At 43.9% G+C, this 22,178-nt stretch overlaps 1 protein-coding gene across 3 annotated transcripts in view; it reads left to right on the top strand.

Moving 5' to 3' along the window:
- The window catches only part of LOC141265120 (ATP-binding cassette sub-family B member 5-like), a 1,140,380-nt gene that overhangs the window by 386,457 nt on the left and 731,745 nt on the right, over window positions 1-22,178 (top strand). For 2 of the 3 annotated variants that reach the window (XM_073677793.1, XM_073677790.1), the window contains exon 1: window positions 5,805-5,952. The exons of the other annotated variant lie outside the window; for it this stretch is intronic. The gene's annotated coding sequence lies outside the window, so the exon portion shown is untranslated. Of the gene's footprint in view, window positions 1-5,804; window positions 5,953-22,178 lie in introns of those variants that run through there. 3 annotated transcript variants of the gene reach the window in all.

Raw genomic sequence — 22,178 nt, 5'->3', positions numbered from 1 at the left:
GAGCTAGGCCTAACTTTGTCTCTGTCCTGCACTGGCTGACTTTGTGGTAGGGCCTTCTCTTGGAGTGCACGCTCCCGGCTTACGGGGCCTATGTGTCTCCTGTCTCTGTTATGTATCAGCACTTTAGCGATCCTGGGACTTGTAGTTCTCCAGGGATTCTGGTTATACCTTACTGGGTCATGGAGATCCCGGTAAGCTTTGGACCCGGTGTCCGGTAAATTCTCCGGGGTGAGCTAGTTAAGCTCCTCTGCCCCCTATGTACTAACTCTCCACTCGCCTTCGGCCTACTCAGGCCCTCGCTAGGCTATACACACTAACGGCAGCTTGCCGCGCTTCACCAATCTTATGGCGCCGGCACACCTAAAGCTCACTATCCTGAGCTACAACTAAGTCTGGACTGTGCTCCACTGCAGGTTCACCTCTCTCAGGCTTCTCTACTGCAGGAACTATCTCAACAGACTTGCTCTCTATTGACTCCAGTCTAGTCTAACAACTAACTGCTGCCTGGCTCCACCTTCCCTATTTATCTATCCTTAACGGGCTCCCTCTGGTGGTCTGAGGTGGAAGGTGGAGATGTGTGAATGGTTATTGGGGCCTCTTGTGGAGGAATCCATCAATGCACTCTTCCAGGATCTGTGATACCAAGCACAGCTGGGCGTCACACCATCAGCAAGGGCATTGAAGATGAAACGTGGCTGTGTCTTTCAGCATGACATTGATCCCAAGCACACCGCCAGGGCAACCAAGGAGTGGCTTCATAAGAAGCATTTCAAGGTCCTGGAGTGGCCTATCCAGTCTCCAGATTTATACCCTATAGAAAACCTTTTGAGGGAGTTGAAAGTCCGTGTTGCCCAGTGACCGCCCCAAAACATACCAGCAACAGTGTGTGCCAACCTTGTGAAGAATTACAGAAAATATTTGACCTCTGTCATTGCCAACAAAGGATATATAACAAAGTATTGAGATGAACTTTTGTAGGTGACCAAATACTTATTTTCCGCCAAAATTTGAAAAAAAATTTTTTCTAAATCAGACAATGTGATTTTCAGGATTTGTTTTCTCCTTTTGTCTCTCATAGTTGAGGTCTACCTATGATGTTAATTACTGGCCTTACTCATCTTTTTAAGTGGGAGAACATGCACAATTGGTGGCCGACTAAATACTTCTTTCCCCACTGTATCTATCTATTATCTGTCTATCTATCTGTTTATCTATCCATCCATCCATCTATTATCTATCTATGTATCCATCTATCTGTCTATCTATACATCCATGTCTCTATCCATCCATCCATCTATTATCCATCCATCCCAGAGGCGTATCTAGGGCAACAGGCGGCGAATGTGCCCCAGGCACAGCTGGAAGGTCCGATGTGTCTCCCCTGGCAGCTGCATTCTGCCATCCTCGGGACTGAGAGTCTGCAGTTCTCAGAGCAAGCTGTCAAACTGACACCCGGCTCAGAGAAGCTTCAGCGCGCCATATCCCAGTGTTCAATTGTACTTGCGTCTTTTAGATGCGACTACAATTGAAGCTCTTACCTCTGGGTCAGAGCGACACCAGCAGCATGATTAGGTCATGTGATCACGCTTCTGACGTCACTCACCAGCGCTGCAGAGGCGCACATTGGTGGTAAGTGCTCTGTGCTCCAGAGCTGAAAACACAGAAGATGTGATGGAGGTGAAGGTTTATTGTGGAGGGGGATTTATTATGGTGGGAGATTTATAGTATGGCTGGGGGGAGATTACTATGGGGGTGATTTATGTTATGGGTGGGGGGAGATTTTCTTTGGGGATGGTTTATTATGGTATGGCTGGGGGAGATTTACATTTTTGTCAAATTTCTGATATCAGAAATTTGACAAAAATGTTAAAAAATTTGCAATTTTCAAACTTTGAATGATTATCCCTTTAATCCAGATAGTTATACCACACAAAAAGATTAATAAATAACATTTCCCTCATGTCTGCCTTATATCAGCACCATTTGTAAAATGTTGTTTTATTTTGATAACATTTTAGGAGGTTTAAAAATAAAGCAGTAATTTTTTATTTTTTCAAGGAAATTTACAAAACGTATTTATATTGGAAACCACCCCAAAGTGAGACCATTTTAAAAACAGCAACCCTCAAAGTATTCAAAATTGCCTTCAGGTAGATCATTAAGCCTTCATGTGCTTTTCAGGAATTAATGCAAAGTGGCATGTAAGGAATGAAAAAGTTTATTTTTACCACCTAAATTTTGATTATTTCTGAACAGGCCGCTATAGATGGCAGTCTCTATGGTTGTTTTTTGGCCGTGAATTGGGGAGCCCCCGCACTCTGTTGACTATTTACATCCTGTAGTCATTATTGACAGCAGCATCTAAGGGGTTAATTGGCCATGGTCGCAGCCAACATTGATCATGGCTGATGCATCAAGGTGTCAGCTATAGTGTACAGCTGACAGCTACTAGATTGTCAGTAGTCGGGGGATGCTAGTCTCTTATATTGCAGGTCAGTAAAAGCACATATTAGTGGTCACTAAGGGGGTAAGGTCAAGCCAGGAGGGGACAGTAACCCAAGGAGGTGGAGTGTGATGAGGGGTCACAGTATAGAGACTGGGCCCTATAGGGGCGACACAGTGTGAGAGGACAGTGTGAAGAGGAGGCCCAGTATGGTAAGGAGAGGCCAGTGTGGAGCGCATGTACCATAAGAAAGACGGTGTGGGGGTCATATTTTGTGCAGGGAATATAGTGAGGGGCAATTATTTATTCAGGGGCTCAGCGTAGGGCACATATATTTACACAGGAGCATTATAATGACACTGCTATCTTCATGTGGGGATGTGCTGCAGAAGACCAGAGAAGATGGAAGTCTGGAGAGTTGGGCTGTGGATGTGAAAACTCATCATGGGGTCTGGACAAGATGAAGAATAAAAGAAAGTAAACGTCTCCAGAGACAACGTCATCTATCAAGTACCTGGATATAAATGTTTTTTGTGATACTAACTAATACTCAAGTTTTTATTTGTTAGGAGCATTAAAGTTTGTGATGAGTCTGCAGTCATTCTATGTGAGTGCAGACTTCTGAATTCTCACAGTGTGCATTGTACGCTGTCAGATTTCTCTCGTGCAATTTGCATACATGTGGTCATATGCTGACTAGACATGCGTGAGCTCACTCAGTGACAATGAATTGAGCAAGATCGGACACGTCTAGTTGGAATGGGCCATGATTAAGACTCGTTGTCGAAACACGTAGCTCTTTGCTTTTGCACAGTTTCACCTCTGCTGTAATACCATGTGGAGCAATATTTTATATGGATAATAAAAGATAAGTTTTATTTTTTCACATACAAGCCTTTCTCGCTGGATCATTTGTACCTTTCCTTGATTCTCTCCTGGCGGCTCTGGCTGGATCCGTGTGAGGCACTGATTGCTCCACACCCCAAATAGGTGAGCTGATTCTTTGTTTTGTATCCATATGTGGCGCTCCTGAGGGTTTAGTTGCCACAGAGGTACTGCACCTCACCCAGAGGTGTGGTATCTCCTTCTCTCAGGTAAGGAGGGAGTGCTGCCTGGAACCCCAACACCCACATTCAACACCACACTACTCCAGGCCAGCTGGAAGGGCAACATGCATGTGCGCAGCTGCTGAGCCCTGTCCCTGGCTGGAATGGGGGGAACCAGTAGTGGGTGTGGGTGGAGGAAGCAGTTTAGCGGAGCACTATAGAAGGAGGTATATAAAGGGAAGCTATCTTAGGGTGGTAGTGCAGTTCAGAAGAACAGTTCAGGAAGTCAGTCTGGGAGCAGAGGCTCTTTGGGAGCTCTGCTCCATAAGTAGGGCCCAGTCCTGGAGGCCCAGGAGGGGAGCAGAGGAGTAGGCTCCGATCTAGTCAAGAAGGGATCCCAGGGGGGTACGGCGAGTGCAGGATGGCACCCGTACGCCCCGAATCTGTCAGAAGACAGAGGGATCGTAGGCCGCAAGAAGGGGACCGGCCCCCTCGTGTAACTCCAAGTCTCGGCTGGAAAAACCAGAGGCTTCTGGCTTCCATAGACCAGTTGCCACAGCCCTATTCTAATCTCCGTGAGGGTCAAGCAGGTCTGGGAACTCCGGCAAGACAGGAGGGACCTCAGAGGACCCGAGCGGGATTGAGAGTGGGGAAGCGCAGGGCAGGAGGGAGAAAGACCCAGCGTGAAGACGGTCTAGCTAGGAACACAAGAAAGTGGGGTTCTGTCAGGTGCTCCTAATCTGCCTGAGGAAGAGCTGAACCCTGCCTGGCGAACTCAGTGCGTCGTGGGAGGCTGGCACCCGTACAGTGCACCAGTGGAACTGCCATAAGAACTGTGAGTAAAAACTCGGATGACTGCACCGTACTGCCTCCGTCCATTCTTTCATCTGCGCCCTCTTGCCTCCCGGCACCACAACGTCCAGCGCACCTTACACGTCCTACACTGCCCTGGAGCTAGCTCTACCTGTGGAGAGCCACACCATCCCTGCTGCCGTAACACCAGCTCCAGAGGACCGCTCCGCAGTGGCGGCTCCCTTTGGCCGCATTCCACAGGTGGCGTCACGAACACTTCCGAAAACTTAACAAATCCCCTATAAATAATAACTCCCCCCCCCCCCTTTTATTGACCGCCACGTGATATTCCCCTTACCGGCATCCATAGGTCCGGCTAACGAGTACCCCACGGCCCCGGGGGCACGTCACATACATGTTGGACACGCCCTTTAATTATAAAATTAAGCCCTGTAGCAAATCCTAACAGCATGTAATATTCTTACTGTGAATATTTAGCTTTGCTTTCTGGTTCCATCAGTTATCACATGGCCACTTCACTCATATGCGATTTTCATACTTATGATCACGTGACAAGGAGCTTTTCTTCCTGCTTCTCTCAGTTTTTCACTGACCATAGAGAGAATTAGGCAGAGCAGCTCGTCAGCACATGACTAAGTGTGCAAATCGCATATGTGCTTGGATGGTGGGAGGGGCGCCAAACTGAATTTTTGCCTCAGATGCCATAAAACCTAGATACATCCTCTATCTATCTATCTATCTATCTATCTATCTATCTATCTATCTGTCTATCTATCTTGTTTTGTATATATAACCCGCATAATGAGCAGTGCAGCTGGGGGAGTGGATGTTACAGGGCACGCCCCATGTGCTCTGTACCGGGGGGCACTAATAGGCCCCTTTGCCTTGACCATAGTATATAAACACATGATAAACACATGATTAGGACAGCAAACTAAATTTTGTCCCTGGCTTAGTTCTACATATCACCTTGTATGTACAGTTTAGAGCTATCTATGACGATTCTAATGTATACATAATAATTTGGGATCTTAGTTCTGCTTTTACTTCCATTTCTTCTCCATCTGTGTTGTAGTGTAATATACATGATGCCAAGCAGCTGTCCAGGAGCAGAGTTGTCAACCATCCAGAAATTCCAGGACAGTCCGTAAAAATACAGCACTTTTTTGTTCTGCCTGTAAAAAAAATTTAAGGCGTCCGTGATTTTTTTGAATCTGTTGAAACTTATGCCGAATAGTTTGACTGTAATTATCATCATTTTCAGTTCATAGTGAATGCAGCTAATGTATTCATATCAGAATTATTGGTTGTAGACAAGTATGGTTTTCTAATGTGCCCATAAAAAATATTGTCTGTCCATGATTTTTTAATAAGCCAGAAAATATGAAAAGTCACGTTGTCACCCTTTCCAGGAGCCGTGTCAGTCTGAGAGCTGTGTAACTTGTTTGCTATTGGATTATGAAGATGAATCAGAGCCACATGATTTTTGGTAAATGAAATTAGACTCAACAGTCATGGATCAGCTCCTCCTTTCTTTTCTGACTGCTTAAATCTCACACACTCTTGGGAAAGCAAACTGTAGACATCAGGATAGCAGGTAACCGGAGGATGAAGATGAGGAGTAGAAGGAGAAGTGCTGTACACTCAGGGGTAAGAGATTGCAATGCAGAAGTTAAACTATGTAGACTATTAGCCTGCTGCGATACTGGCAGAGATACTGAACATAAAGCCGCAATGAGAAATATGATGAAAGGATGCAGAAATTTCCTGTACAGTTGTAAGAGGGTGTGTAGAGATATGTGTGTTGGTGATGACTGTGACTGGAGGCCACACCTGTAATGATGACATTTGACCACTAGATGTCAGTGACACTCACTGTTGATCTAAATTTTATTAAGTGTTAACAAAACAATACTTGAATAATTTTATGAATGCTGCGATGCAAATAATAGACTAACTGTGCAGTGAAAATTCAATTTTGCTTCTTGAGTTATAAAATACTTTCATTCCATCATTGCTCTGCCACTCAAGCTGAGGATGGATAAAGTTTGTTTGGTGGAGAGGGGTTGGGTTGCCAGGGAGAGAGAGCTGGGATGTGACGCGTGTGGTCTGGGAGCTCCTGGTGGATGAGAAAAAAAGGAACGTCCGGAGTAGGCGAACCTGGTTCCCCCTTGGAGTGCAGCGGTTTCGTGCTCCTGTGATTGGTGACATCGGGGACAATAATCCTCTATTTCTGTTCGGTGAAGAGCAAGTGCAACAGTGGGGTAACATTGAAAAGAGCCGGCCATCTTGTGAAGTGTGACACGGCGCCCGCGGAGGGTAAAGCACCCTATGTTTTAAACAAGGATGAGGTACCTCATGTTCTTCTTATTTTAAATTCTACTTGACCAGTCCAACGAGTTAGGGTCAGCTAGGTGTTGAGACCAATCTAAATGACTAATCTCTATGGGACAGTGTCAGTGAGGCACGAACTGTGTTCATCTTGTCAACGACTGTTGACAGCGTGGTGCGAAGTTCAGAAAGGCCACAGTCCGTGGTGAAGCTCCCAAGGCACCCACCTGTCTGGATTGAATTTCCCGCAGAGCATACTAATCAAATGAATTTGCTATCATCTGTGTTCTTGTAAATGGGAATTGAATATGGTTGTTTATTGTATATGTTATTCTTGTTAGGTGAACTTGGGCTGTAATACGCCTAGCTGTACAGCTGATTTTGGTCTTATTGGGATCCCAGAAAGTTTATTGATTGGGAATAGTATTAAGATTGTGAACCAGGAGAAAAGACACATATTACGGCTTCTCCTTAGAAAATATGCCCTGTGTAAGTCTGGACAAATTTAGGGTAGAGGGATGGCATTATTGGCCCAAGAGAAGACATCCCCTTACTGGGACCAGGGATTTGTGGCTGTTCTCCTGGTAAGAAAAATAAAACACAATTCTTTTGTACGAGCTGTTGGATTAAAAATTTAACTGTTTATTTTATTCACTTTTCTTCCCCATACAAACAGGGGCGAGTTTTGTTACAATAAATCTTGTTATTGTTTTACCACAGTTTTTCTTTTGAAGCTCATCTGTCCTGTCAGTGGCATCACTGTATCAAAACCGAATCTTTCCCCCGCCGTTAGTAGTCGGGGCCTTTTACACAGTGATCCAGAAATGCCGGCTAGAATGAATTGGCTCAGGAGTTAGTGTCCAGTTCTTACTAAGAGCTACTACACTGTGTGCAGAATTATTAGGCAAATGAGTATTTTGATCACATGATACTTTTTATACATGTTGTCCTACTCCAAGCTGCATAGGCTTAAGAGCCAACTACCAATTAAGTAAATCTGGTGATGCGCACCTCTGTAATGAGGAGAGGTGTTGACTAATGACATCAACACCCTATATAAGGTGTGCTTAATTATTAGGCAACTTCCTTTCCTTTGGCAAAATGGGTCAGAAGATAGATTTGACGGACTCTGAAAAGTCCAAAATTGTGAGATGTCTTGCAGAGGGATGCAGCAGTCTTGAAATTTTCAAACTTTTGAAGCATGATCACTGAACAATCAAGTGTTTCATGACAAATAGCCAACAGGGTCGCAAGAAGCGTGTTGGCCAAAAAAGGCGCAAAATAACTGCCCATGAATTGAGGAAAATCAAGCGTGAAGCTGCCAAGATGCCATTCGCCACCAGTTTTGCCATATTTCAGAGCTGCAACGTTACTGGAGTATCAAAACGCACAAGGTGTGCGATACTCAGGGACATGGCCAAGGTAAGGAAGGCTGAAAAACGACCACCTTTGAACAAGAAACATAAGATAAAACGTCAAGAATGGGCCAAGAAATATCTTAAGACTGATTTTTCAAAGGTTTTATAAACTGATGAAATGAGAGTGACTCTTGATGGGCCAGATGGATGGGCCAGAGGCTGGATCAGTAAAGGGCAGAGAGCTCCACTCCGACTCAGACGCCAGCAAGGTGGAGGTGGGGTACTGGTATCGGCTGGTATCATCAAAGATGAACTTGTGGGACCTTTTCGGGTTGAGGATGGAGTGAAGCTCAACTCCCAGACCTACTGCCAGTTTCTGGAAGACAACTTCTTTAAGCAGTGGTACAGGAAGAAGTCGGTATCGTTCAAGAAAAACATGATTTTCATGCAGGACAATGCTCCATCACATGCATCCAACTACTCCACGGCGTGGCTGGCCAGTAAAGGTCTAAAAGAAGAAGAAATAATGCATGGCCCTCTTGTTCACCTGATCTGAACCCCATAGAGAACCTGTGGTCCATCATAAAATGTGAGATCTACAGGGAGGAAAAACAGTACACCTCTCGGAGCAGTGTCTGAGAGGCTGTGGTGGCTGCTACATGCAATGTTGATCGAAAACAGATCAAGCAACTGACAGAATCTATGGATGGAAGGCTGTTGAGTGTCATCATAAAGAAAGGTGGCTATATTCATCACTCATTTTTTTGTTTTTTGTTTTTGCATGTCAGAAATGTTTATTTCTAAATTTTGTGCACTGATATTGGCTTACCTGGTGAAAATAAACAAGTGAGATGGGATTATATTTGTTTTTTATTAAGTTGCCTAATAATTCTGCACAGTAATAGTTACCTGCACAAACAGATATCCTCCTAAGATAGCCAAATCTAAAAAAAAACACTCCAACTTCCAAAAATTTTAAGCTTGGATATTTATGAGTCTTTTGGGTTGATTGAGAACATAGTTGTTGATCAATAATAAAAATAATCCTCTAAAATACAACTTGCTTAATAATTCTGCACACAGTGTATGTCTACTATCAGTATAATACATGGTGGATACAAATCTGACATGGCAAGTACTAAACTCCTGTCACCGTAGAGCTATGTTCTGTGACTTTTGCTTGAATTTGTACAACTATGGTGGCCTTGTCCCATGATTACTACCTATATTGAGGATAGGTGATGTGTCTGATTGCTGGGGATCCCACATCTGCAGCCATCACTGATTTACAAGAAGAGGGATTCTGTGTCCTTATTGAATGGAGCTCTGATTGCCGCTGCCGCTCTACTCATTGTTGATGAGGATACCAATTGCTAAACTGACTTTCTCCATCTCACTCATTGACAATAAATGGATTGGCAATATCAGCTTCATTTTATCCTGGGTCAGGCACATCTCTGGCACTCCCGAGTTTAGGCGCCGTGCACCTGGCATGCACAGGTTATAAAACCACCTATAATATCTAATTATCTCCATTTCTGGGCTCTAAAAGTGATCAGTGACCTTCATTTGGATGTATTAATAGAGAATACACAAAATCAGATGCAAAAAAAACCATTTAATAACTATAAACGTAATAAAACAAAGAGTACTCAAATTTCACAACTACCACCAAATAGCCTCCAGTTTTCAGGCCATAACTATTAGTAAACCTTTAAAATTAGGAAAAAATACGTAATTGTAAGGCACTTAGATGCTACTGGAGTCATATTCACTCAGATTCAGTTGTTAAATATTCAGCAGAAGAAACACATTGAGAGAAAAGCAAGGTTGGCAGAACATATCATATTTCAGAGATTATTGTTACGTGTTTGGGCGCAATGTGCCTGAGAGACCATTTCTAAGAAAACCTTCTTATTTGTAAGAAAACCCTACTTATTTCTACGAAATATCCACAAACTTTGCATTATTCATTCATAAAATGAGCAAACTAAACAATTGTTATGAAAAAACCCAGAAAGTACGAACCTTCAAACTTGAGAACCTTCAGTCACAATGAGCCTGAGAGGCCACAGAGGTCACGCCTGCTCTCCGTAAGGACGATGATAAAACTGAGTGGGGGGATTTCTAGCAGTGCCTAAAGACAGGAAGGTACTGAGAGGGGCAGGAACCCCTGCCGCCATGGAGAGGAGAGGGAAACAAAAATGTGTGAGCTGTACCTGTCAGGCCTATTGCGCCTGCTGCAGGGTTAAATGGGCTGTCCTGGACTTTTATATCGATGACCTGTCCTCTCCCCAGGATAGGTCATCATTATAAGATCTTTGTATCACATCTTTTTGAGTGCGGCACCTGACACCCCCGCTGATAAAACTGTTCCCGGTGCTGGCAACGGCCATATGTGCTCAGTTGCGGAGCTGAAAAGCACAGCTCAGCCCTGTCAACTGTATAATGGCCACAGCCAGGCACTGCACATCCACCCCCTAAATGAAGCAATAGGAGTTTGATGTGCAGTACCCATCTAAGGCCATTATACAGTTGACAGAGCTGTGTAGTTTTGTTCTGCAACTAATTACATCCATTTTATGCCAGCACTGCGAACAGCAGATCAGTGGGGATTCCGAGAGTGATAACCCCACCGATCAAATAGTGATGCTCTCTCCTAGGGATAGCCAATTAATATAAATGTTCAAGACAACACCTTTAAGAAAGACATAAGATCCTCATTCTCATGATAGGTGGGTGTTCAAGTGGTGTTGATTAGGGCATCCTTAAAAAGGTTTTCTGGCCACTTAAATGTCTTTACAAATGTATTTATTTTTATGTAATAAGTAATACTCACCTTACTGATCAACCACCGGTTAAAGAGTAACTTTCATTTAAATTTTTATTTAATAAATGCAGATAAGTAACTTTGTAATATTCGCTCTGATGAGTAAAATCTGTTTTCAGTGAAGACAGATTTTCCCATTACTGAGATAAGAGATGAAAACTGGTGCTTTTAAAACTAAAAACTAAAATTCTGCTGCAAGTTCTCCTTAAACTAAATTTACAGAGTTCTCCATAAAACTTTATGAGCGTCAACTGTCATCTCCTATCTCGGAAATGGAAAGTCTGTATTCACTAAAGATCATAATAAAAGATCAGTCCTGGAGGAGAGAGAAACAGATTTCTCTAAAAAGATATATTACAAAATTTCTTATTTTCACATATATTATTGATTTATGAACTTATAAATTAAACAATGGTTACTCCCAGTCCCGGCTGGTCTCTGCTCTTCTTGCTGGATGGCTATGTGACCACTGCAACAAATCTTTGGTGGTAGTAGTCACATGTCTGCTCAGATGGAGCAGGAAGTATAGAGACCAGTGGGGTACCCTCAAACTGCCTGTGCAGTAGTGACAGGAGTTTGGGGAAGTAAAATATTACTAATTTTCTACTTTACTTGATTCTGTTATTTTTTTTAAATTAGGTGGTTGGACAACCACTTTAAGACTCAAAAAGGATTGTATGTATAAGGAGTTAAATTAAATTGTCTTGAAGAATAGAATGTCATTTTCTTTTTTGTATGTTACAATAAAATACTTTATTATTAATATTATGAATTAATAATAAATCCAAATGTATTCTGTGTTTTAGACACTTTTAGGCTATGTGCCCATGATGCAGAAATGCTCAGGATTTTTTCCTGAGCATTTCTGCATCTCCCCTGGCAGAAAAAATGCATGTGGATTGTACATGCGGATTGTACATGCGGATTGTACATGCATTTTTCCTGCCAGGGACATGTGGATGTGAAGCGTTCTTCACATGCATTTCCGCATGCGGGTTGTCAAGCGCTTTCCAAGCGATTTTAGCATCACTTGGAAAGTGCTTGTCAACTTGGTCACACTTTATAAATCCATGCAAACGGCATGGATTTATATACTGTGACCGAAAGAATGGTAAAAAAATAAAAAATAAATCTATACTTACCTTCTGATGGCCCCCGGAGTCTTGCTTCGCTCTGTACTGGAGTGCCGGCAGCTCGCGGTACACTGAAGGACCTGCCATCACATGACTATGACGTCAGCGCAGGTCTTTCAGTCCACCGCGATCTGCCAGCAAGGGAGGACAAGCGCAGCGGGGGCCGTCAGAAGGTAAATATAACATTTATTTTTTATTTTGTTCTTTTTTTTTTACAGGTTCTATGGTACCCGGGTCCGGAGGAGAGTCTCCTCTTCTCCACACCCGGGTACCACCGCACATTGAAACACTTGGATTCCGCATGTACAGATCCAATGATGTGGAATCCAAGCGATTCAATGCAAGTCAATGGCGGCGAAAACGCAGCGCTTCCGCAAAATAATTGGTAGTGCTGCGTTTTTTTCCGCAATGATAATCTGCAGCGGAAATTTCCGCAGCATGTGCACAGCACATACGGATTATCATTGGGGAACATGGCAGGCCTTCTACCATGCGTTTTTTAAGCGTTTCTGCAGCGTTTTTGCTGCTGCTGTGGGCACACAGCCTTATACTTCACAAAATAGTTTTGATAAGTGTCTAGAAAAAGAAGTTTGTGTCTAAGAGGCACCTGATGAATGGAAACATGTCCCGGGGCCCAGATTTTCCCTAATGATATTGTTGTGTTCTGCATGTGGCTACTTCTATTTATGGCGCAGGTGCTGTGCTATACAACTGACACCTGAGTCTAACTGCTGCGATTACAGACAACTTCTATCACAGCAGTTTAACCTCTTAGATGCCACTGTTATTTAAGGTATTTATGAGGTTGGAAAGGTGGGACAATATCCCATCCAGCACCAGTCGCCCGAGCCCTGCCGCAACATTATTGCGACTGAGCTTCATAGAAGATCAATAATTTTACAATACACAGCAATATTGCAGTATTGCAATGTATTGTACAAGTGATCGCAGATTCAAGTTCTCTAATGAGACCAATAATAAATGTACAAAGAAGCGAAAAATATTTTTATAAATTAAAAAATATATCTAAAACTTCATATCAGCTTTTACCGGGAAATTAAATAATGCCCTTCGTTGAATGGCAAAAATAAAAAATCATTGTCAAAATCACAGATTTCTGGCCATTTTACCGCCACCAAAATAAAAATTGAATAAAAAGAGATTAGAAAGTTGCATGGACTCCAAAATAGTAGTAAAAAAATTGCACCTTGTCCCACACAAAAAATACTTTTTACAACTGTATCATCCAAAAAGTAAAAAATTACAGTTCTTTGGAGGCGAAGATGAAAAATTGGAATCAATGAGGGGCCCAGTGGGACTTTGTTGCTCAAGGAGCAGCATAAACTTGAAGACAGTTCTGCTAAGAGGAGTTGTAAAATATACAAAATGTATTAAGGGAGTGTGTTATTATTTTGGCACAAAGCATTGTTGTAAAATACGCTAGCTAAGAAGTGGTATAAATAAGAGATAAATGTCTAATAAGTTTAGCAAGATGCACCAAAGCTGCACCAAGATGCACCAAATTCAACTTTCATATTTTTAAAAAGCTCTTATAAAATGAAAGTTGTACAGTTATTGGGTGCTATGGACAGCAAATTTTACACACATGTATGAACCTGTCAGTCATGGTGTGTAGGGTGAGCCCATCCGAGCTCAGGGGCTTGGTGGCAAATTTCAGTCTGGTGGGCAATTAGAGAGCACTGGCCCACGTGTTGTAGCGGCCTGTCTTTTGCCTGCTTATCTCTGGCTGCCACAATAAAGCACAAGAGATTACAGGCTTTGAAAATAAGGGTGACTGGTACATAGATACGGGAACAGAACCGAGCTTACTACATAGATACATTAACACAACCAAGCACACTACATTGTATTGGAAACAAAACCAAGGTTACAATGTTATGAGGAGTACAAAACGGTTTTCACTGCGCTGCCGGCTAGTCCACGTGGAGTCACCATACCAATGGTTCTATCTAATTAAGGATTTTAAATCTCTTTTTATTAAATTATTTCTGTTACAAATTAAAATCAACGCGTTTTGAAGTTTTGCCCAACTTCTTCATCAGGATAAGGTAAGACAAATCTAGGTAAAAGCTGTCAGTCTTCATTTTTATACTCTCAGATACAAATGAACAACGAGTGGGTGGGGGGAGGAAACAGGGTTCAAAGGGGAACACATGGTAAGGTAAATATCAAAGTTCAGTTACCACATTGTATAAAATATAAATATTCTATACAACTCATTATTAGAGCCATTTCCACTTTTGCAGTAATCTTAAACCCTTTCTTTTATATCGATAATAAAACAAATTATAATCACTCAAAAGGAATCATATTAATTCAATAGGTCTCGATCCTACTAATGCTTTTTCACTAGTGTTCAGCGAGCACTAAAATGCTCGGGTGCTCGAAGCTCTGGCCGAGCTCACAGTGATACTCGGGTGCTTGACCCGAGCAACAAGCCCAATGTTAGTCTATGGGAGACCCAAGCATTTTTGCGGCGGCACCCCCGGCAGTCTGTAGAAAGCCTAAAAAGTGCCCAAAACGATAGTGACAGTGCTCAAAAGACATGGGGACAGCATGGGGATCACCCCAGGAAGCATTTCTGACCCCCAGGTCACTGCTGTCAAGAACGTGGTCAGAGGTATTAAGCCACTTTTACGGGCTCACAATAAAACGTTCAAAAATTAAACTGAAACGGTTTTCCTGTGAAATATGTTAGGGAGCTTCCTTTCCAGGGTAAAGAATTGTGTATAAGGTAAAATAAATAACCAAAAACAAAAATACTCCTCCACACCTTGGGATTAGAGATGAGCGTTGTTCTACTCGAACTGTTCGCCAATCTCAAATTCGAGCTGTTTTGGGCGGTGTTCGAGCCGTTCGGCGAACACGAACAATTTGAGAAAAATTCGGCTGTTCGAGGTTATGTTCGATAACTGTTCGTGCACCAAAATCATAACTGGATTTTTTCTCAGTAATGATGAAAATTAATGTTAATACGCAGTTTGAGTGTACAGCGGGGTGGGGGGAGGGGCAGGGGATGGATCTCTGCAGGAACAATGAAGATCTCCATTTTTTTTTCTCTTTCCCGCATTTGCAGTGGGGAGGTGCAATCTGTCAGCCTATCAGCAGCGCACACACGGAGCGAAGTGCTTTTTTTCACACAAGCAAGGGCATGTGTCATTGGCAGTGTATGTCACATGTCCTTGCCCTATAAGACCAAGCTATTTTCCCCGTCGCCACCATTTTCTCACTGCTGCAGCTGCGTGTTAGACGGCACCGCTGTTGCTGTGTGCGCTATACCTTGTTAATTTCAAGCCAATTTTCGCACAAATATACAGATAGCTTGGGAGTAGGGAATAGTTGTGATTGCAGTCCTTTTAAGGACTAGGTTACAGCATTTCCTACGACTTTTATGAGGGAGGTCTGTGCTCTTAAATAGATAGGTTGTGGGAGTAAAGACTAATTGTAATTGGAGTCCTTTTCAGGACTAGGTTACATGAGTTCCTATCAGTTTTTGCCAGGCAGGTCTGTGCCAGTGCTGTGCAAGTTTTTTTCACAGCATTTGGCTGAATCTAGCAAAGCTAATCCTTTTTGGCCTATTGCAGAGTGTGTTAGTCAGTGGAGTAGCCTATCTGTGTTGCAAGATATACCACCTGTGTATAGAATACCAATTTTTTTACTGCACCTAGTGAAGTAAAATCTTTTGGGCATAGCATCATTCTATTAGTCCATCTATACTGACCTCCATCAGGTTGCAAATTAAAACTAATTTTTATCTGCATCTACAGTACCTCTGAAAAAATATTTGGGCTTCTACCTGTGTGTGGGACTTGTTGTATTAGTCCATCTATACTGACCTCCATCAGGTTGCAAACTGAATATATTTTTTTCCTGCATCTACCTCTGAAAAAATATTGGGCTTCTAGCTGTGTGTGGGTCTTGTTCTATTAATCCATCTATACTGACCTCCATCAGGTTGCAAACTGAATATAATTTTTTTCTGCATCTAGCTCTGAAAAAATATTTGGCCTTCTAGTAGTGTGTCGGACTTTCTCTATTAGTCCATCTATACTGACCTCCATCAGGTTGCAAACTGAATATAATTTTTTTCTGCATCTAGCTCTGAAAAAATATTTGGCCTTCTAGTAGTGTGTCGGACTTTCTCTATTAGTCCATCTATACTGACCTCCATCAGGTTGCAAATTAAAACTAATTTTTATCTGCATCTACAGTACCTCTGAAAAAATATTTGGGCTTCTAGCTGTGTGTGGGACTTGTTGTATTAGTCCATCTATACTGACCTCCATCAGGTTGCAAACTGAATATATTTTTTTCTGCATCTACCTCTGAAAAAATATTGGGCTTCTAGCTGTGTGTGGGACTTGTTGTATTAGTCCATCTATACTGACCTCCATCAGGTTGCAAACTGAATATATTTTTTTCTGCATCTACCTCTGAAAAAATATTGGGCTTCTAGCTGTGTGTGGGTCTTGTTCTATTAATCCATCTATACTGACCTCCATCAGGTTGCAAACTGAATATAATTTTTTTCTGCATCTAGCTCTGAAAAAATATTTGGCCTTCTAGTAGTGTGTCGGACTTTCTCTATTAGTCCATCTATACTGACCTCCATCAGGTTGCAAACTGAATATATTTTTTTCTGCATCTACCTCTGAAAAAATATTTGGCCTTCTAGTAGTGTGTCGGACTTTCTCTATTAGTCCATCTATACTGACCTCCATCAGGTTGCAAATTAAAACTAATTTTTATCTGCATCTACAGTACCTCTGAAAAAATATTTGGGCTTCTAGCTGTGTGTGGGACTTGTTGTATTAGTCCATCTATACTGACCTTCATCAGGTTGCAAACTGAATATATTTTTTTCCTGCATCTACCTCTGAAAAAATATTGGGCTTCTAGCTGTGTGTGGGTCTTGTTCTATTAATCCATCTATACTGACCTCCATCAGGTTGCAAATTCAAAATAATTTTTTTCTGCATCTAACCCAGCCAATAGTTTTGGCTTAATACCACAGTTTGGCCACTCAGCTCTGCTCGGTTACCATCCATTGTTTTTTTGTGCAAACAACTCCAGAGTTGTGAATTAGTTAACCACCAAAATGAGTGGAAAAAGGCCTGCTGCTGGTGGAAAGGGGAATAGGCGTGTTGGGAATGGGAAAAAAGGTTGTGTCCGTGGGGTAGGTGTTAAAGCAACAGTAACATCTGCAGAAGAAAGACCATCTTCCAACCAAACTAAAATGTCTACTTCTTTTAGCGGACAATGTGATAAGATCCCTTTCTTACGGCCACGCCAATCGCTACAAATTCCAGATGAGGCACAAAAACAGCAGGTGCTTCAGCGGATATCAAGTGCTCCTTTAAGTGGGCTCTCCTCCACATCAACTTCAACATCACAAATACTCCAGTCCTCAAAGGTGTCACCCAAATCGCACTTGCTTCCTCACAGCTCCCAAATCTCCAGCTGCCCGTCTGAGTATGAGGTAGAACAGATGGTTGAGTCTGCAGAGCTGTTTACTCATACTATAGCCTGGGAATCAGAGGTCGACTCCAGCGCTTCTGTGAATCCAGACGAGGAAATGATCTGCACTGATGCCCAGAATCTTTATGAGTCGGATCCAGGACCAGATGCAGAAGGTTCTGACCATAATGTAGACCCTCATTCCCAAACTGTAACTCCTGTTGGTGGAGACAATGAGGAAGACGATGATAAGACTCAAATACCTGATTGGAGCGACAACTTTAGTTTTTTGTCAGGGCAGGAACAGGTTGGCTCTGAGGACGACGGGTGTGATAACGCACAGGGTGATGATGATGAGGTCGGAGATCCCACTTACTGTCAACCCACAGTCAGCCAAGAGATGAGGTCAGCAGAGGAGGTGGAGGAAGATGCTAGTGACGACGAGGTCTGGTTGCGCCTTCCTGGACAGAGACGTAGTACTGGAAGCACGTCAACAACTGCATCCTCAAACACAACTCTGCCTCTCACCACAAGTCGTGGTGGCTCTTCAGGTCGCATGGGTGCTAAACCTTGCATAGCCTGGGCATTTTTTCAGATCGATAAAGATGACCCAACTCGTGTTATCTGTAACATTTGTCAGCAAAAGCTAAGTAGAGGCCAAAAAATACATAGTTTGAGTACTTCATGCATGAACCGGCACATGGACATGAAGCATAAGTTGCAGTGGGAAGCTCAGTGTGCTACAATGCGGCCTAGCCGGCCGGGCCAACCACCGTCTGCCATATCTTGTGCATCCGCGGCCTCTTCATCCTCTGTGACTGGGGGGACAGCAGTCACACCTGTTTTGGGGCACAGACCTGCCACCTCTTTACCCGCAACAGCCAGCGTGATTGACAGGTCATCATTTTCTTTGGAGGTGGTAACACCAGCTGGTGTTGAGCGCTGTCCGACATCGATAGCACCACCTTTGGATCAAGGCAACCTAACATGTCCGCCTGCATCTTCCTCACAGACCGGCAGTTTGCCGGGGACACCCTTATCAACCCCGTCTAAGCACAATAGCCAGCCCTCGGTCCCTCAGATGTGGACAAGTAAAAGACCATTTCCTCCTAGCCATGAGAAAGCTAAGAGGTTGAATTTCACCATCTGCAAGCTCTTGGCTACAGAAATGCTGCCTTTCCGCCTGCTGGACACAGAGGATTTTCGAGACCTTATGTCCGTCGCAGTGCCCCAGTACCAGATGCCCAGTCGGCACTACTTCTCAAAGAAAGGTGTGCCTGCGCTCCACCAGCATGTCGCACATAACATCACCGCTTCTTTGAGAAACTCTGTGTGTGACAGGGTGCATTTCACCACAGACACTTGGACGAGTAGGCATGGACAGGGGCGTTACATGTCGCTGACTGGGCACTGGGTAACTATGGTGACAGCAGGACAAGGGGCTGCTGTCCAAGTCTTGCCGTCCCCACGAGTTGTGCGTCGATCCTCTTTATGTCAAAGTTCCTCCACTGCTTCTGCCTTCTCAACCTCCTCTCGGTCTTCCACCTGCACCCAAAGCCTGTCTGGTCATGCCACAAGCTTTCTAACTGCGCAGAAGGGATCCTGCACACCTCCTTACTATGCTGGCAGTAGGGCTCAACGTCATCAGGCGGTTTTTACAGTGAAATGTCTGGGAAATGTGAGTCACACAGCTGAGGAGTTGTGGTCAGCTCTGGAGAACCAATTTCATGAATGGTTGTCTCCACTGGACCTGAAACCAGGGAAGTCCGTGTGCGACAATGCTGCAAACCTGGGTGCGGCCCTTCGCCGGGGCAATGTCACACACGTGCCTTGTATGGCTCACGTGTTGAACCTGGTTGTCCAGCAATTTCTAGCCCACTATCCCAGACTAGATGGCCTTCTGCAGAGGGCACAGTCGCTGTGTGCTCACTTCCGCCGTTCGCATCCCGCAGCTCAGCGACTTACATCTCTACAGAAGTCGTTGGGCCTGCCACTTCACCGGCTAAAATGCGATGTGCCTACCCGGTGGAATTCAACTCTGCACATGTTGCAGCGACTGTGGCAGCACCGACAAGCCCTGGTGCAATACGTTCTGACGTATAGCCTGGGCCAACGAGATTCAGAGGTGGGGCAAATCACGCTGGAGGAGTGGTCTCAGATCAGGGACCTATGCACCCTTCTGCACAGTTTTGAAATGGCGACGAAGATGTTTAGTGCTGACGATGCCATTATCAGCATGACTATTCCGGTGATTTATATGCTGGAGCACATGTTAAACAGAATTCGGAGTCAGGTGGTGGCACAAGAGGAGGTGGAGGAAGTAGAGGAGGAGGAGTAGTATGCGGAAGGGCTAACATCTGCAAGGTCCAGACGGTCGGCAGCACCAAGGCGGCAGGCATGTGAGGGTGGGGGAGATGGTTTTACCAGGGCGCATGGTAGCAGCCAAACTAGTGAGGAAGGTGCAGGAGCCCAGGAAGAAGTGGAGGACGAACTGATGGAAGACTCATCAGATGAGGGAGACCTTGATCACATTTCTGTTGTGTGAGGTTGGGGGGAGAGGACAGAGGAAGGAAGCATGATTGTTACCTCGCCACCAACACAACAGGGACTTGGTGCTCCTGGATGCGCAACACACATGAGTGCCTTCTTGCTGCACTACCTGCAACATGACCCTCGAATTGTGAGAATTAGAAATAATCCTGACTACTGGGTTGCCACACTGTTAGATCCCCGGTACAAAAGTAAATTTGCAGAAATTATTCCTGCCATAGAAAGGGATGCACGCATGCAGGAGTATCAGCAGAGACTGTTGCAGAATCTTACATGTGCTTTTCCACAAAATACCAGTGGTGCACGTAGTGAATCTCACAGTTCCAACTTGCCAACCGTGGGACCGTCAAGTGTTCAGCACTCAAACCGTAACAGAACCACAGTATCTGCTGGTAACATCAATTTTGCGGAATCATTTCACCACTTTTTTAGCCCATCCTTTGCAAGGCCACAGGAGACAAGAAGTCTGACACATAGTCAACGCCTAGAGACGATGGTACAGGAGTATCTCCAAGTAAACACTGAAGCCACGACTGTGTCACTGGACCCTTGCTCTTTTTGGGCTTCCAATCTGGATAAATGGCCGGAGCTAGCCACTTACGCCTTGGAGATCTTGTCATGCCCCGCAGCCAGCGTTCTGTCTGAACGTGTGTTCAGCGCTGCTGGTGGTGTGCTGACAGATAAGCGCACGCGGCTCTCCACTGATAATGTAGACAGACTCACGTTCATAAAGATGAACAAATCATGGATCCGAAACGACTTTTCTACCCCTGTGTCATCCTGGGGAGAGTAAAAGCTTGATGATTGGTTAAAATCACCCTACCAACCGTTTTAAGCTTTCAAATTACTAATCATGTTTATCTGTATCTTGACTGGAAAATAATTTGGGCTTTGTAGCAGTGTGCAGCACTGATCCTATTAGGCCATCTATACTAAAGCTTCACCAGATTTAAAATTAAAAATAATTTTTAGCTGCATCTAGCCCGGAAAATAATTTTGGGGCTCCGAGATGCGCAAGGCACATAAGTGCCTTCTTGCTGCACTACCTGCAGCATGACCCTCATATTGTCAGAATTCGAAGTAATCATGACTACTGGGTTGCCACACTCTTAGATCCCCCAAACTTTTCGATCAACCTTTTCATTTTAATAAAGACCAAAAAAATGGTCATTTTTGAAATTCTAAGCATTTGCAGGTTGTTAGAAACTGAAATCAAACAGTTTTCAACTCAAATCTTTATTCTAGGTGATGTTACATTTTCACATAGGACCCCTTGTTCGAAAGGAGCTTCTGAACTCTCTCGTCCATTGAATTTGTCAGGTTTTGGATGGTTTCTGCTTCAATTGTTTTGCATGAGGACAGAATACCCTCCCAGAGCTGTTGCTTAGATGTGAACTGCCTCCCGCCATCATAGACACTCCTTTTGATGATGCTCCAGAGGTTCTGAATGGGGTAGAGGTCAGGGGAGCATGGGGGTCACACCATAAGTTTGTCCCCTTTTATGCCCATATCAGCCAGAGATGCAGATGTGTTATGTGCAGCATGAGACGGTGCATTATCATGCATAAAAATGATCTTGCTGTGGAATACACGGTTCTTCTTCTTGAACCATGGCAGGAAGTGCTGTTTGAGAAACTCCACATACATTATGGAGTTCATCTTTACCCCTTCAGGGATCCTAAATGGGCCGACAATCTCTCTCCCCATGATTCCATCCCAAAACATTACTCCACCTCCTCCTTGTTGGCACTGTAGCCTTGTTTGCGTGGGGTGTCCATCAACCAGCCATCGTCCACTCCATCCATCTGGACCATCGAGCATTGCAGGGCACTCATCCGTGAACAAAACAGTTTTGAAATCAGTCTTCATGTAATGTTTGGCCCACTGGAGCCGTTTCTGCTTGTGTGAAGTGGATAGAGGAGGTCGACAGGATGGTGTATGTACAGCTGCAAACCTCTGAAGGACCTTGCATCTTGTTGTTCGGGGGACGTTGGAGGCAACAGCAGCTTCAAAAACTTGTCTGCTCCTATGACAAGGCTTTTTTGCCGCTGCTCTTTTAACCTGACGTAATTGCCTGTAGGAAAGAGTCCTCAATTTGCCCTTATCAGCACGCACACGTGTGTACTGTGAATCAGCTACATACTTCTTGATTGCCAAGACACTTCATCCTGATCATCGCACAATGTTGATTGTAGT

Source organism: Phyllobates terribilis, unplaced genomic scaffold (genome assembly GCF_046119375.1).
Source record: "Phyllobates terribilis strain yellow unplaced genomic scaffold, ASM4611937v1 Scaffold_4__5_contigs__length_816908805, whole genome shotgun sequence".
NCBI lineage: Eukaryota > Metazoa > Chordata > Amphibia > Anura > Dendrobatidae > Phyllobates > Phyllobates terribilis.
Note: the sequence above shows the minus strand (reverse complement) of the source record. Positions and strands in the feature narration are given on the sequence as shown.